The sequence below is a fragment of the Oncorhynchus clarkii genome, unplaced genomic scaffold, assembly GCF_045791955.1.
Source record: "Oncorhynchus clarkii lewisi isolate Uvic-CL-2024 unplaced genomic scaffold, UVic_Ocla_1.0 unplaced_contig_5710_pilon_pilon, whole genome shotgun sequence".
NCBI classification, from domain to species: domain Eukaryota; kingdom Metazoa; phylum Chordata; class Actinopteri; order Salmoniformes; family Salmonidae; genus Oncorhynchus; species Oncorhynchus clarkii.
The window spans coordinates 48,328-61,454 of record NW_027258243.1 but is presented as its reverse complement, the minus strand read 5'-3'; the positions used below and the strand labels follow the sequence as shown (position 1 = coordinate 61,454).

General features: G+C 45.9%; 1 pseudogene; it reads left to right on the top strand.

The window, feature by feature from the left end:
• The first annotated feature begins 7,744 nt into the window (after nucleotides 1–7,744).
• The window catches only part of LOC139396237 (glyoxalase domain-containing protein 4 pseudogene), a 33,596-nt pseudogene continuing 28,213 nt past the window's right edge, over nucleotides 7,745–13,127 (top strand).

The window sequence follows — 13,127 nt, the reverse complement described above, 5'->3', positions numbered from 1 at the left end:
AAATTACTACTATATATGAATATATATGTTTTTGTTATTCAATTATAAATGACCCAAGTTCTGATAGATTGCCATATATTTTCTGTTCATCACCAAAATTACTGAAGATTGCGGTAACTTTGCTAAATAGCCAGTAGCTTTGCAAGCCTACCCATTATGAATGAATTCCACTCAATCGCTCTGGTAGGTAGCAACAGAGGGTGGAATAGAAAAACACATCCGTAGAGAGAAGAGAGTATAATGGTATTTTTAAGACATTAAGATTTCTACTTGATTGAGCAGCTATGCTAAAACATGCATTTGTCCTCTTGAACCAAAGTTGACTTTTATTTCTCAAACTTGGAGACTTTATTAATGTTCTGACTCAGGGTTGTAATCCCACTTTGAGCACTAGCCTTCTCTCCCTTCTCGGTAATAGATATGTGGACTTTTAGGGCTGAGTAAGTCTGGGTATTGAGAAAAACAATATGGAGTGAAAATAGGTTTCTTTTCCGCAAAGCCTTCCACACCGCGGGTGTACGCACGTCTATAGAGAAAGAACGGGAAAGAGAGGGGGAGAGTTAAAGGAAGAAAGAGGGAGAGAGAGAGGGAGAGTTAAAGGAAGAGGAGAGAGGGGGAGAGTTAAAGGAAGAAAGAGAGGGAGAGAGAGAGGGAGAGTTAAAGGAAGAGGGAGAGAGAGGGAGAGTTAAAGGAAGAAAGAGAGGGAGAGTTAAAGGAAGAAAGAGAGGGAGAGAGAGGGGGAGAGAGAGAGGGAGAGGGAGAGAGAGGGAGAGTTAAAGGAAGAGGGAGAGAGAGGGGGAGAGTTAAAGGAAGAAAGAGAGGGAGAGAGAGAGATGAAAGGAGAACAAAATCCATCTAAAGCCCTGTGATCTGGAAAAAAAGGGTTCTGAGGAGAGACGGAGTGTGAGGGCAGTCAGGTCACTCGAGATCCAAGGCGATATTCGACGTTCATCCATGTCCCCAGGATGTCGGGAGAGGCCTTCAAAACCGGCCATTAGAGGCAACGGTGAGCTCCATTACCATCAAGTAGGCTTGCGGCAAGGGCGATGTGGATGGCGGATAAGCTGCGAGCTCGGGGCTCCGAGGGTCATGTGTTCAATGCCAGTGCTAGGCAGGTCTTGAACCCTATCCCAAACCTTAACCCTTAACTCAACCATTCAGAATGAATGCCTATATTTAACTGTTAAAAAGGGGCGGTTATCCCCTCCCCCCTTGACAAACGTTGAATACTGAAGTCAAACCGTGAGATGTTGTTGGTGAGCTCTGTAAAAGGGTTCTGATGAGAGGAGGGGTGAGAGGGAATATGAAAGAGGAAAATAGAGAAAGTGTCTATGAGAAAAATAAAATGAGTGAGAGGGAAGAAGAGGAGACAGATGGATCAAGAGAAAGACCGAAGAGTGATAGAAATCCTGACAAAGCTAGAGGGAGAGAGCGCGAGAGAGCAAACGAGTGAGAGAGCAAGGAGAGAGAAAAAGGGAGAGAGAGAGAGAGAGAGAGAAAAGAGAGTAAAAAACGAAGGTGAGAAAAAAAGAGTGAGAGGTCATGCCCTGGGCTAATGGCCACCACAACCACATTAGCCACACAATACGGGTCAGCCACACACACACAGACAGACGGACGGACGGACGGACGTGTGGTGTGGCCAGGCGGGGAGGTTGTGAGATGTCATTAACCCTCCCAACAGCTGCACTGTGTGAGTGATATACCCAAAATAAACAGGCACCAAGATAAATGGTGCAAAATGGCTCACTACACCATCCGTGTTAGATGTGTGTGTGTGTGTGTGTGTGGGGGGGGTGTGTGGGTGTGTGTGTGTGTTATCTGGCCTGGCGGGCGGTCATGGCTGGCGACGGTGTCAATGGAAACGTTATTAATGTTTGTGTTGCAGGGATAATGGCATCATTTTTCCGGTTGCTCTTGTTGCAGTGTGTGATGTCGTATATTGGAGTGTGTGATGGGGGGACGGGATGGGACAGTGAGGGGTGTGTGTGTGAGAGCGTGCCTATTGTGCCTGCCCATAAGCATGCAAGTGTGTGGGATGTGACACATTTCTTTTACTAAATAAACAATAATGACTGTCACAAGTCCAGCCACCATGATATAGTACACAAACGCCAACCCCCAGAGTTGATGACATGTTCTGAAACATAAATACACTATATTACACCTATATGCCTACATTTTATTATTCTGTTTGTTCTCTCACTCTGTTGAAGTGTAATAAAATGTGTTCTTCTCGAAATTGAAAATATGTCAATACATATATATATTAAAAAAACAACTCTCTGGTTTTGAGAGTCGGGAGGCAGCTCTGGCCGATCCGTCCAAATCAATAACGAATTTAAGACGTTAGTGCTCGGGCCTCTACCTCATTGCTTTAGCTCATTATTTACAAGCTTGGCACGACTGTTCCTGGATGGATGGAAAGTGTTTTACTCAAGAATCCCCCACATTCTCTCTCACTCTCTCTCTACCTCTCTCTCTCTCTACCTCTCTCTCTACCTCTCTCTCTACCTCTCTCTCGCTCTACCTACCCGTCTCTCTCTTTGTCTGACTCTCTCTCTCTACCTCTCTCTCTCTCTACCTACCCGTCTATCTCTTTGTCTGACTCTCTCTCTCTACCTCTCTACCTCTCTCTCTACCTCTCTCTCGCTCTACCTACCCGTCTCTCTCTTTGTCTGACTCTCTCTCTCTACCTCTCTCTCTCTCTCTCTCTCTCTACCTACTCGTCTCTCTCTACCTCTCTCTCTACCTCTCTCTCGCTCTACCTACCGTCTCTCTTTGTCTGACTCTCTCTCTCTACCTCTCTCTCTCTCTACCTCTCTCTCTCTCTCTACCTCTCTCTCGCTCTACCTACCCGTCTCTCTCTTTGTCTGACTCTCTCTCTCTACCTCTCTCTCTCTCTACCTACCCGTCTATCTCTTTGTCTGACTCTCTCTCTCTACCTCTCTCTCGCTCTACCTACCCGTCTCTCTCTTTGTCTGACTCTCTCTCTCTACCTCTCTCTCTCTCTCTCTCTCTCTCTCTACCTACCCGTCTCTCTCTACCTCTCTCTCTACCTCTCTCTCGCTCTACCTACCCGTCTCTCTTTGTCTGACTCTCTCTCTCTACCTCTCTCTCTCTCTCTACCTCTCTCTCTCTCTACCTCTCTCTCTCTCTCTACCTACCCGTCTCTCTCTTTGTCTGACTCTCTCTCTCTACCTCTCTCTCTCTCTACCTCTCTCTCTCTCTACCTCTCTCTCTCTCTACCTCTCTCTCTCTCTACCTCTCTCTCTCTCTACCTCTCTCTCGCTCTACCTACCCGTCTCTCTTTGTCTGACTCTCTCTCTCTACCTCTCTCTCTCTCTACCTCTCTCTCTCTCTACCTCTCTCTCTCTCTACCTCTCTCTCTACCTCTCTCTCTCTCTACCTCTCTCTCTACCTCTCTCTCTCTCTACCTCTCTCTCTACCTCTCTCTCTCTCTACCTCTCTCTCTCTCTACCTCTCTCTCGCTCTACCTACCCGTCTCTCTTTGTCTGACTCTCTCTCTCTACCTCTCTCTCTCTCTACCTCTCTCTCTCTCTACCTCTCTCTCTCTCTACCTCTCTCTCTACCTCTCTCTCTCTCTACCTCTCTCTCTCTCTCTACCTCTCTCTCTCTCTACCTCTCTCTCTCTCTACCTCTCTCTCTCTCTACCTCTCTCTCTCTCTACCTCTCTCTCTACCTCTCTCTCTCTCTACCTACCCATCTCTCTCTTTTTGTCTGACTCTCTCTCTGCTTCTCTTTATTTTTCTCTTTGTCTCTGTCTTTCTCTAACTATCTCTCTCTTTCAATTCATTTCAACAGTAAATATTACACTCACAAAATAATAGAGATGTTGCAAATGTCGTATTATGCCTATACAGTGTTGTAACAAAGTTCAAATAGTTAAAGTAGAAAAGGGAAAAGAAATAAACATAAATATGGGTTGTATTTACAATGGTTGCCCTTTTCTTGTGGCTACAGGTCACAAATCTTGCTGCTGTGATGGCACACTGTGGAATTTCACCCAATAGATATGGGAGTTTATCAAAATTGAATTTGTTTTCAAATTCTTTGTGGATTCTGTGTAATCTGAGGGAAATATGGTCGTACATTTGGCAGGAGGTTAGGAAGTGCAGCTCAGTTTCCACCTCATCTTTCTCTAACTATCTGTCTCTCTCTCTCTGTCTCCCTCTTTCTCTAACTATCTCTGTCTCTTTCTCTCTTTTCTTTCTCTATTCTTTCTCTCACTCTCAGGCTCTGTCTCTCAGGCTCTGTCTCTCAGGGTCTGTCTCTCAGGGTCTGTCTCAGGCTCTGTCTCTCATTCTCTCTCACTCGCTCACTCTCTCTCGCTCACTCTCTCTCTCTTTCTCTCTCTAACTATCTCTGTCTCTTTCTCTCTCTGTCTCTTTCTCTCTCTAACTATCTCTGTCTCTTTCTCTCTCTAACTATCTCTATCTCTCTCTCTCTCTCTCTCTGTCTCCCTCTCAATTCAATTTCAGGGCTTTATTGGCATTGAAAACATATGTTTACATTTCCAAAGCAAGTGAAATGGATAAACAATACAAAAATTACATCACCTGTGTTTTATTTAAAAAAATCATTTTCCTGGTGGTTTTCCTTTTTCTAGGCATGAATAAGGTTATCATTACTTTAAAAAGTTATTGCATTTTGGGAAGTTTGCAAGTTGAATTAAAATGGTCCCTTTGGGTTGCAAACACCCGGCTCAAACGGGTTATGTCTTTCACACCCGGCTCTGAAACGGGTTATGTCTTTTACACCCGGCTCTGAAACGGGTTATGTCTTTCACACCCGGCTCTGAAACGGGTTATGTCTTTTACACCCGGCTCTGAAACGGGTTATGTCTTTTACACCCGGCTCTGAAACGGGTTATGTCTTTCACACCCGGCTCTGAAACGGGTTATGTCTTTTACACCCGGCTTTGAAACAGGTTATGTCGTTACGGCAACAGGTGTTTGTTTTTGGACTCACCGGAGCATACTTTGGAGTTATTGTTTTAAAGTATGACAGCAGACTGTGTATGGCTTATGCTAGTACGGGTAGTCAACAATGGTTTGAGTTTGGGGATGTTGGCCATAAGCGACATGCTTGCCCGAAAAGGGAGAAGGCGGAGGGAGGGGTGCAGGTGGTCCTCGTAACGCCTGGGTCCACTGATGTAGGGACAGGTGGTCCGACAGTGATTGAGCAATCACAAGAACCTGTTGCTGAGGAACAAGCTGTCCGTGTTGAGGGTACGGACTTGCAGCTTGTGCCAGAGGGGAACATCGTCTGTTATGCAGCAGAAAAGTATTGTTGTAGGAGGTAAGGATGGATTTGGGGAGGCAATTCCCCAGACTGGTGAGGAGATGCCCAGTACGAGTAATGGGGTTCAGGTGGGGCTAGTGTCCCAGGTAGTGGAGGAGATGTCCACTACGAGTAATGAGGTTCAGATGGGGCTAGTCTCCCAGGTAGTGGAGGAGATGTCCACTACGAGTAATGGGGTTCAGGTGGGGCCAGTCTCCCAGGTAGTGGAGGAGATGTCCACTATGAGTAATGGGGTTCAGGTGGGGCTAGTCTCCCAGGTAGTGGAGGAGATGTCCACTATGAGTAATGGGGTTCAGGTGGGGCTAGTGTCCCAGGTAGTGGAGGAGATGTCCACTACGAGTAATGGGGTTCAGGTGGGGCCAGTCTCCCAGGTAGTGGAGGAGATGTCCACTATGAGTAATGGGGCTCAGGTGGGGCCAGTCTCTCAGGTAGTGGAGGAGATGTCCACTACGAGTAATGGGGTTCAGGTGGGGCCAGTCTCCCAGGTAGTGGAGGAGATGTCCACTATGAGTAATGGGGTTCAGGTGGGGCTAGTCTCCCATGTAGTGGAGGAGATGTCCACTATGAGTAATGGGGTTCAGGTGGGGCCAGTCTCCCAGGTAGTTGAGGAGATACGAGTAATGGGGTTCAGGTGGAGCTAGTCTCCCAGGTAGTGGAGGAGATGCCCACTACGGGTAATGGGGTTCAGGTGGGGCTAGTCTCCCAGGTAGTGGAGGAGATGCCCACTATGGGTAATGGGGTTCAGGTGGGGCTAGTCTCTCAGGTAGTGGAGGAGATGCCCGGTACGGGTAATGGGGTTCAGGTGGGGCTAGTCTCCCAGGTAGTGGAGGAGATGCCCGATACGTGTAATGGGGTTCAGGAGGGGCCAGTCTCCCAGGTAGTGGAGGAGATGCCCACTATGGGTAATGGGGTTCAGGTGGGGCCAGTCTCCCAGGTAGTGGAGGAGATGCCCACTATGAGTAATGGGGTTCAGGTGGGGCCAGTCTCCCAGGTAGTGGAGGAGATGCCCGGTACGGGTAATGGGGTTCAGGTGGGGCTAGTCTCCCAGGTAGTGGAGGAGATGCCCACTATGGGTAATGGGGTTCAGGTGGGGCTAGTCTCTCAGGTAGTGGAGGAGATGCCCGGTACGGGTAATGGGGTTCAGGTGGGGCTAGTCTCCCAGGTAGTGGAGGAGATGCCCGATACGTGTAATGGGGTTCAGGAGGGGCCAGTCTCCCAGGTAGTGGAGGAGATGCCCACTATGGGTAATGGGGTTCAGGTGGGGCCAGTCTCCCAGGTAGTGGAGGAGATGCCCACTATGAGTAATGGGGTTCAGGTAGGGCCAGTCTCCCAGGTAGTGGAGGAGATGCCCGGTACGGGTAATGGGGTTCAGGTGGGGCTAGTCTCCCAGGTAGTGGAGGAGATGCCCACTATGGGTAATGGGGTTCAGGTGGGGCCAGTCTCCCAGGTAGTGGAGGAGATGCCCACTATGGGTAATGGGGTTCAGGTGGGGCCAGTCTCCCAGGTAGTGGAGGAGATGTCCACTACGAGTAATGAGGTTCAGGTGGGGCCAGTCTCCCAGGTAGTGGAGGAGATGCCCACTATGGGTAATGGGGTTCAGGTGGGGCTAGTCTCCCAGGTAGTGGAGGAGATGCCCGGTACGGGTAATGGGGTTCAGGTGGGGCCAGTCTCCCAGGTAGTGGAGGAGATGCCCGGTACGAGTGATGGGGTGCAAGTGGGGAGTGTTCAGAGTGATGTGCCTGAGGGGAGTCAGTGGTCTGTGGCCTCAGTTGAGGAGGATCAGGAGAAGGATATGGACATCTCTGTTGATATGATAGCAGCTGGTGACGACTCAATTTACAATTTAGAGGATGTAAATGGGTTCCTGGATCAGACTTTTGGGAAATCTGTCAAATTGGCAGATTTCTTTGATGATAATAAGTTTGTGAGGTCAGCTGTTGTGTTCCAGGAGACGGTGGGGTTAGACCAGCTGAGTGTGAAGAAGCGTTTCCATTTGAGGAAATGTGTTACTGCTGTCACGGCAGCAAAGGGTAATGGGAAACGTAGTCAGGATCAGAGAAAATTAAAACAATGATGATGATCATGCCTCATAGGGTGTTTTTCTCTCATTTCTCTGTGGTTTCTTCTGTTTTTCCCTTTCACTTTTCTATACGGCAATCAATTACAAGGACCCTCAATCAACGTAGACAAACTGAGCGTGATATATAATCGTACAGTACACAGCAAACTCACTTGGATTACATTGGCTTTGAGGCGAGCCTTGCATTTCGTTTTCAAAGTGGGTGACAGAAGCAAAACGGCCACATTTTTACCCAGATGTGCTCGGCATGAAGATTTTGCGTCACAATATTTGCGTTACAAAGAGTTTTTAAAGAAGGCATCTTGTAAGGGCCCTTATGATGGAAAATGGACCAAGACAATGGTCGGCTTTGGGCCAGAGGATGATGACTTCATGGCTGAACTGATCTACAATTATGGAGTGGAAGGATATCGCCTAGGCAATGACATCCTCGGTTTAACTCTGCAGTCTAGCCAGGCTGTCAGCAATGCTAAGCGGCTTGGTTGGCCCCTCACTGAGGTTGGAAAGGGCCTCTGGCTGAGGCCCCAGGAGGTTATCGCTTCTTCTGGACAAAGAACAGCCTCCCAATGATCCTGTACAGAAGGTGTGTCTGGCAGGGTCTGACCTGCAGAAATCAATACGCTGCTCCTCCCTTCTGGGGATGAAGGTGAAAGAGAGAAATGAGGAGAAGAAGACTGTGCTGATGGGATTCACAGACACTCAGTGTAAACTAGAGATTCACAACATTGTTGGGACTGTAGATCATGGGACAGCCTTCGAGTGGATAGCATTCTAGTGTCCATGTGAGCAGTTGGCAGATCGTGAACCCTTGATGACAAAGGGAAACCACAAAATCCTTACTCTCTTGGTAAGCCTGGAAACCCCTGGGAAGGCTACAGTAGAAGTGGTCATTTGGGCTGACTCTCTCTCTCTCCCTCTCTCTCACACTAACTATCTCTGCTTTATTGGCATGGGAAACATATGTTAACATTGCCAACGCAAGTGAAGTAGATAATATACAAAAGTGAAATAAAACATAAAATGAACAGTAAACATTACACATACAGAAGTTCCAAAAGAATAAAGACATTACAAGTGTCATATTATGTGTATACTGAATATACAGTGTTGTAACGATGTGCAAGTGGTTAAGGTACAAAAGGGAAAATAAATAAACATAAATATGGGTTGTATTTACAATGGTGTTTGTTCTTCACTGGTTGCCCTTTTCTTGTGGCAACAGGTCACAAATCTTGCTGCTGTTTTGGCACACTGGTATTTCACCCAATAGATATGGTAGTTTAACACTGTGTTTGTGTGTGAACAGAGCCCCAGGACCAACTTGCTTAGGGGACTCTTCTCCAGGTTCATCTCTCTGTAGGTGATAGCATTGTTATGGAAGATTTGGGAATCGATTCCTTTTAGGTGGTTGTAGAATTTAACGTTTTTTTCTATATTTTGATAATTAGCGGGTATCGGCCTAATTCTGCTCTGCAGGCATTATTTGGTGTTTTACGTTATACACTGAGGATATTTTTGCAGAATTCTGCATGCAGAGTCTCAATTTGGTATTTGTCCCATTTTGTGAATTCTTGGTTGGTGAGCAGACCCCAGACCTCACAACCATAAAGGGCAATGGGTTCTATAACTGATTCAAGTATTTTTAGCCAGATCCTAATTGGTATGTCACATTTTATGTTCCTTTTCATGACATAGAAGTCCCTTCTTGCCTTGTCTCTCAGGTCGTTCACAGCTTTGTGGAAGTTACCTGTGGCGATGATGTTTAGGTCAAGGTATGTATTGTTTTATGTGTGCTTTAGGGCAATGGTGTCTAGATGGAATTTGTATTTGTGGTCCTGGTGACTGGACCTTTTTTGGAACACCATTATTTTAGTCTTACTGAGATTTACTGTCAGGGCCCAGGTCTCGCAGAATCTGTGCAGAAGATCTAGGTGCTGCTGTAGACGCTCATTGGTTGGTGACAGAAGCACCAGATCATCAGCAAACAGTAGACCCTTTGACTTCAGATTCTAGTAGGGTGAGGCCGGGTGCTGCAGACTGTTCTAGTGCCCTCTCCAATTCGTTGATATATATGTTGAAGAGGGTGGGGCTTAAGCTGCATCCCTGTGTCACCCCACGGCCATGTGGGAAGAAATGTGTGTTTTTTGCCAATTTTAACCACACACTTGTTTGTGTACATTAATTTTATAATGTTGTATTTCTATCTATCTCTCTCTCTCTCGCTCTCTCTCTGCATCTCTTTCTCTCTCACAGTTTTTATCTCTCTTACACACACTGTCCTTTAATTCAATTTGATTCAAAGGGCTTTACAGGAAACATATGTTTACATTACCATAGCAAGTGAAATGGATAATGAACAAAAGGAAAATAAACCATCAGAAATTAAAACATTACCCTCACAAAAGTTTTTAAATAATAATTTCAAATGATATTATTGGCTATGTGCGGTGTTGTAATAATGTGCAAATAGTTGAAGTACGAAAGGGAAAATCAATAAACCGATATAAATAGGTTGGATTTACAGTGGTGTTTGTGCTCCACTGGTTGCCCTTTACTTGTGGCAACAGGTCACAAATCTTGCTGCTGTGCTTGCACACCTAATAGATATGGGAGTTTATCAAAATTGGATTTGTTTTCAAATTCTTTCTGGGTCTGTGTAATCTGAGGGAAATATCTGTCTCTTAAATGGTCATACATTTGGCAGGAGGTCAGGGAGTGCAGCTCAGATTCCATCTAATTTGTGCACATAGTCTGTCTTTTCTTGAGAGCCAGGTCTGCCTACAGCAGCCTCTATCGATAAGAGGCTATGCTCACTGAGTCTACAACGACACAGGATGAAACCCAGATCAGTCAGGAAGCTAAAGCTTGGTCGCAAATGGATCTTCCAAATGGACAATGACCCCAAGCATACTTCCAAAGTTGTGGCAAAATGGCTTAAGGACAACAATGTCAAATACTAATTGAGTGTATGTAAACTTCTGACCCACTGGGATGAAAGGGAACCGGGAAGACTAAAGAGAAGGAAAAACACGCTGGGACAACTTGACAAGACGAACTGGCAACAGACCGACAGAAAACGCAGGTATAAATACACAAGGGATAATGGGGAAAATAGGAGACACCTATAATGACACCTTGTCTCCACACATAATGGGGTGGAGACAAGCACGAGACAGGTGAAACAGATCAGGGGGTGACAGAGTCTGTACATCGTCAAAGCTTTTCTTAATTTTGGGTCAGTCACAGTCACAGTTGTCAGGTGTTCTGCTACTGTCTACTCTCTGTTTAGTGCCAAAAAGCTTTCCAGTTGGCTCAGTTTTTGGGTGAAGTAATTATCTTTTTGTTTTCTCATGATTTGGTTGGGTCTAATTGTATTGCTGTCCTGGGGCTTTGTGGGGTCTGTTTTTGTTTGTGAGTCCCAGTACCTCTTTCTCTATCTCCCTCTCTCTTGCTCTTTCTGTCTGTAACTCCACTCACAAGGACAGAACAAGCTGCTCCTTCCATGTCACTGTGATACTGTAGATATCTCCCCAAACTAAAATATATTCCTACCACCCCTCCTCTGATTCTAAAATTGGTCTAATGCCCAAGTCTCCTCCCTTACAAAATATGTTGTTGGTTTTAGAAGGCAAGAGGTGGAGCAACAGAAAGTGATAGTGAGTGAGCAAAAGAAAAGGAGAAGGAAAGAGAGAGTGAGCTGTCTAGACACCCTACTCTTCTCAAAACTCTTCACCATGTGTCACGTTATGTACAGAACATCCTAACCCTAATCATGGAGCAGGGGAGGCATCCCAAATGACACCGTATTCCCTATATTGTGCACTTCTTTTGACCAGAGCCCCATGGGCCTGTGTAGTGAATAGGGTGCCAATTGGGAGTCAACCTCCTTCCTCCTAGCTCGCCAGTGTTTACCCAATCTGTTTAATCAGGAAGTGACCACCCACGGATTGGAACTGGGGATGGGGACAGGAGTACAGGTTCAAATTCATTTGGCACACTGTAGCAAAATGTTTTGCAACCGGAAATTAAAACGAGCATTTCTTATTGGACAAGTTCAGGTAAAGACCTCCCATTTGTCTGTTTTTTTGTTGTTGAAACATTTGATGCATAATGAAGCAGACCCAGGAGTACAGAGTACCTTCTAGAGCTGCCAAATGAAGCAGTGTATATGTGTGTGTTAATGTACGATGTGTACTAGACCTACTAGAGCTGCCAAATGAGCCAGCTAATCTTTTTTTTTTATTTTTTTTTATTTTTTACCTTTATTTAACCAGGCAAGTCAGTTAAGAACAAATTCTTATTTACAATGACGGCCTGGGAACAGTGGGTTAACTGCCTGTTCAGGGGCAGAACGACAGATTTGTACCTTGTCAGCTCGGGGGTTTGAACTCACAACCTTCCGGTTACTAGTCCAACGCTCTAACCACTAGGCTACCCTGCCGCCCAGTCAGGCTAATCTATATGAGCTGCGCTTACAATGCTAGGGGGGGGGGGGGGGTTCCCCTTACATTCTCGCCATTTTTGTTCTCTTGCTATATTTTCTCTATCGTATCTCTCTCTCTCTCTCTACCCATCTCTTTCTTTCTCTACCTCAGTCTCTCTCTTATCCTCCTTCCCCATCCATCTTTCTCTCTATTTTACTCTCCCATTCTCTCGTTGTCTTTCTCTCCAATATAGACTTTGAAATGTGTCTTTCAAATCTGAGGACAAGTGTCTCCTGTCGCCTGATTCACCATAGAACATTGTTGATTCCACCCCCCTTTCAGGACAAGACAGACAGGTAGGACTATCTGTCTGTTTGATGCTGCTAGGTGTAAATTGCAGGAAATTACATTTACCGCCATTCCCCCACGAGTATTGACAATACCTCTCCCTTTATTCAAATACCGCTTTTATGTTCGACTTCTTCCCAAATGGCCACCTATTCACTATATGGTGTTCTAGGGCCCACAGGGTTCTGGTCAAAAGTAGTGCACTATATAGGCAATAGGGTGCCATTTGGGATGCTACCCTGTAAATTGAGTGGGGGGAGGAAGGGAGGAAAGGAAAATGGTATAAAAACTGAATGCTCACACCGCATGAATGATAATTGTGTTTCTGTGGGTTGCTTGGTTACCGTTCACATGAAATTGGAGGTTGTGGAGAATTGTGATTCCGCTGTGGGTTTCCTTGCGCTGCTGTGCGTGAGCCGGCGCAAACACACTCCAGGAAATAGCACCATCACTTTGATATCATTTTTGAAAACAGTTTATGGGAGAAAGAGAGTTTGCAGAGAGACAGAATAGGCTGGCTGTATGACCTGTCTGTGCAGACAGATCAGACATTCTTCAACTGTTGTTTCGTAATTTCACGGAGAAAGCAGGCGTGCCAAAACTTGGATCACATTTTCAGTAGCATAAAGACACATGGATATTTATGATAATATATTCTGTGCTCTTTCATGTCAGTCCAGAGAACAAACTAAAGAACCCAATGTACCATCCAGACAATGCATTTGTTATTGGGATTGACACACACACACACACACACACACACACACACACACACACACTTCTGTTAATGACTGGCATCCTTTAACGAAGTGCGACTCGCATCGCACCTCATTTGCACATTCTAACCTTCACCCATAGACCCAATACATCTCCTCTCTCAGTATTTCTGCCAGGAAGATCAATAATTTAGGAGAGGCGAGGGAGATGAGGACAGGACAGCACAGGCGACA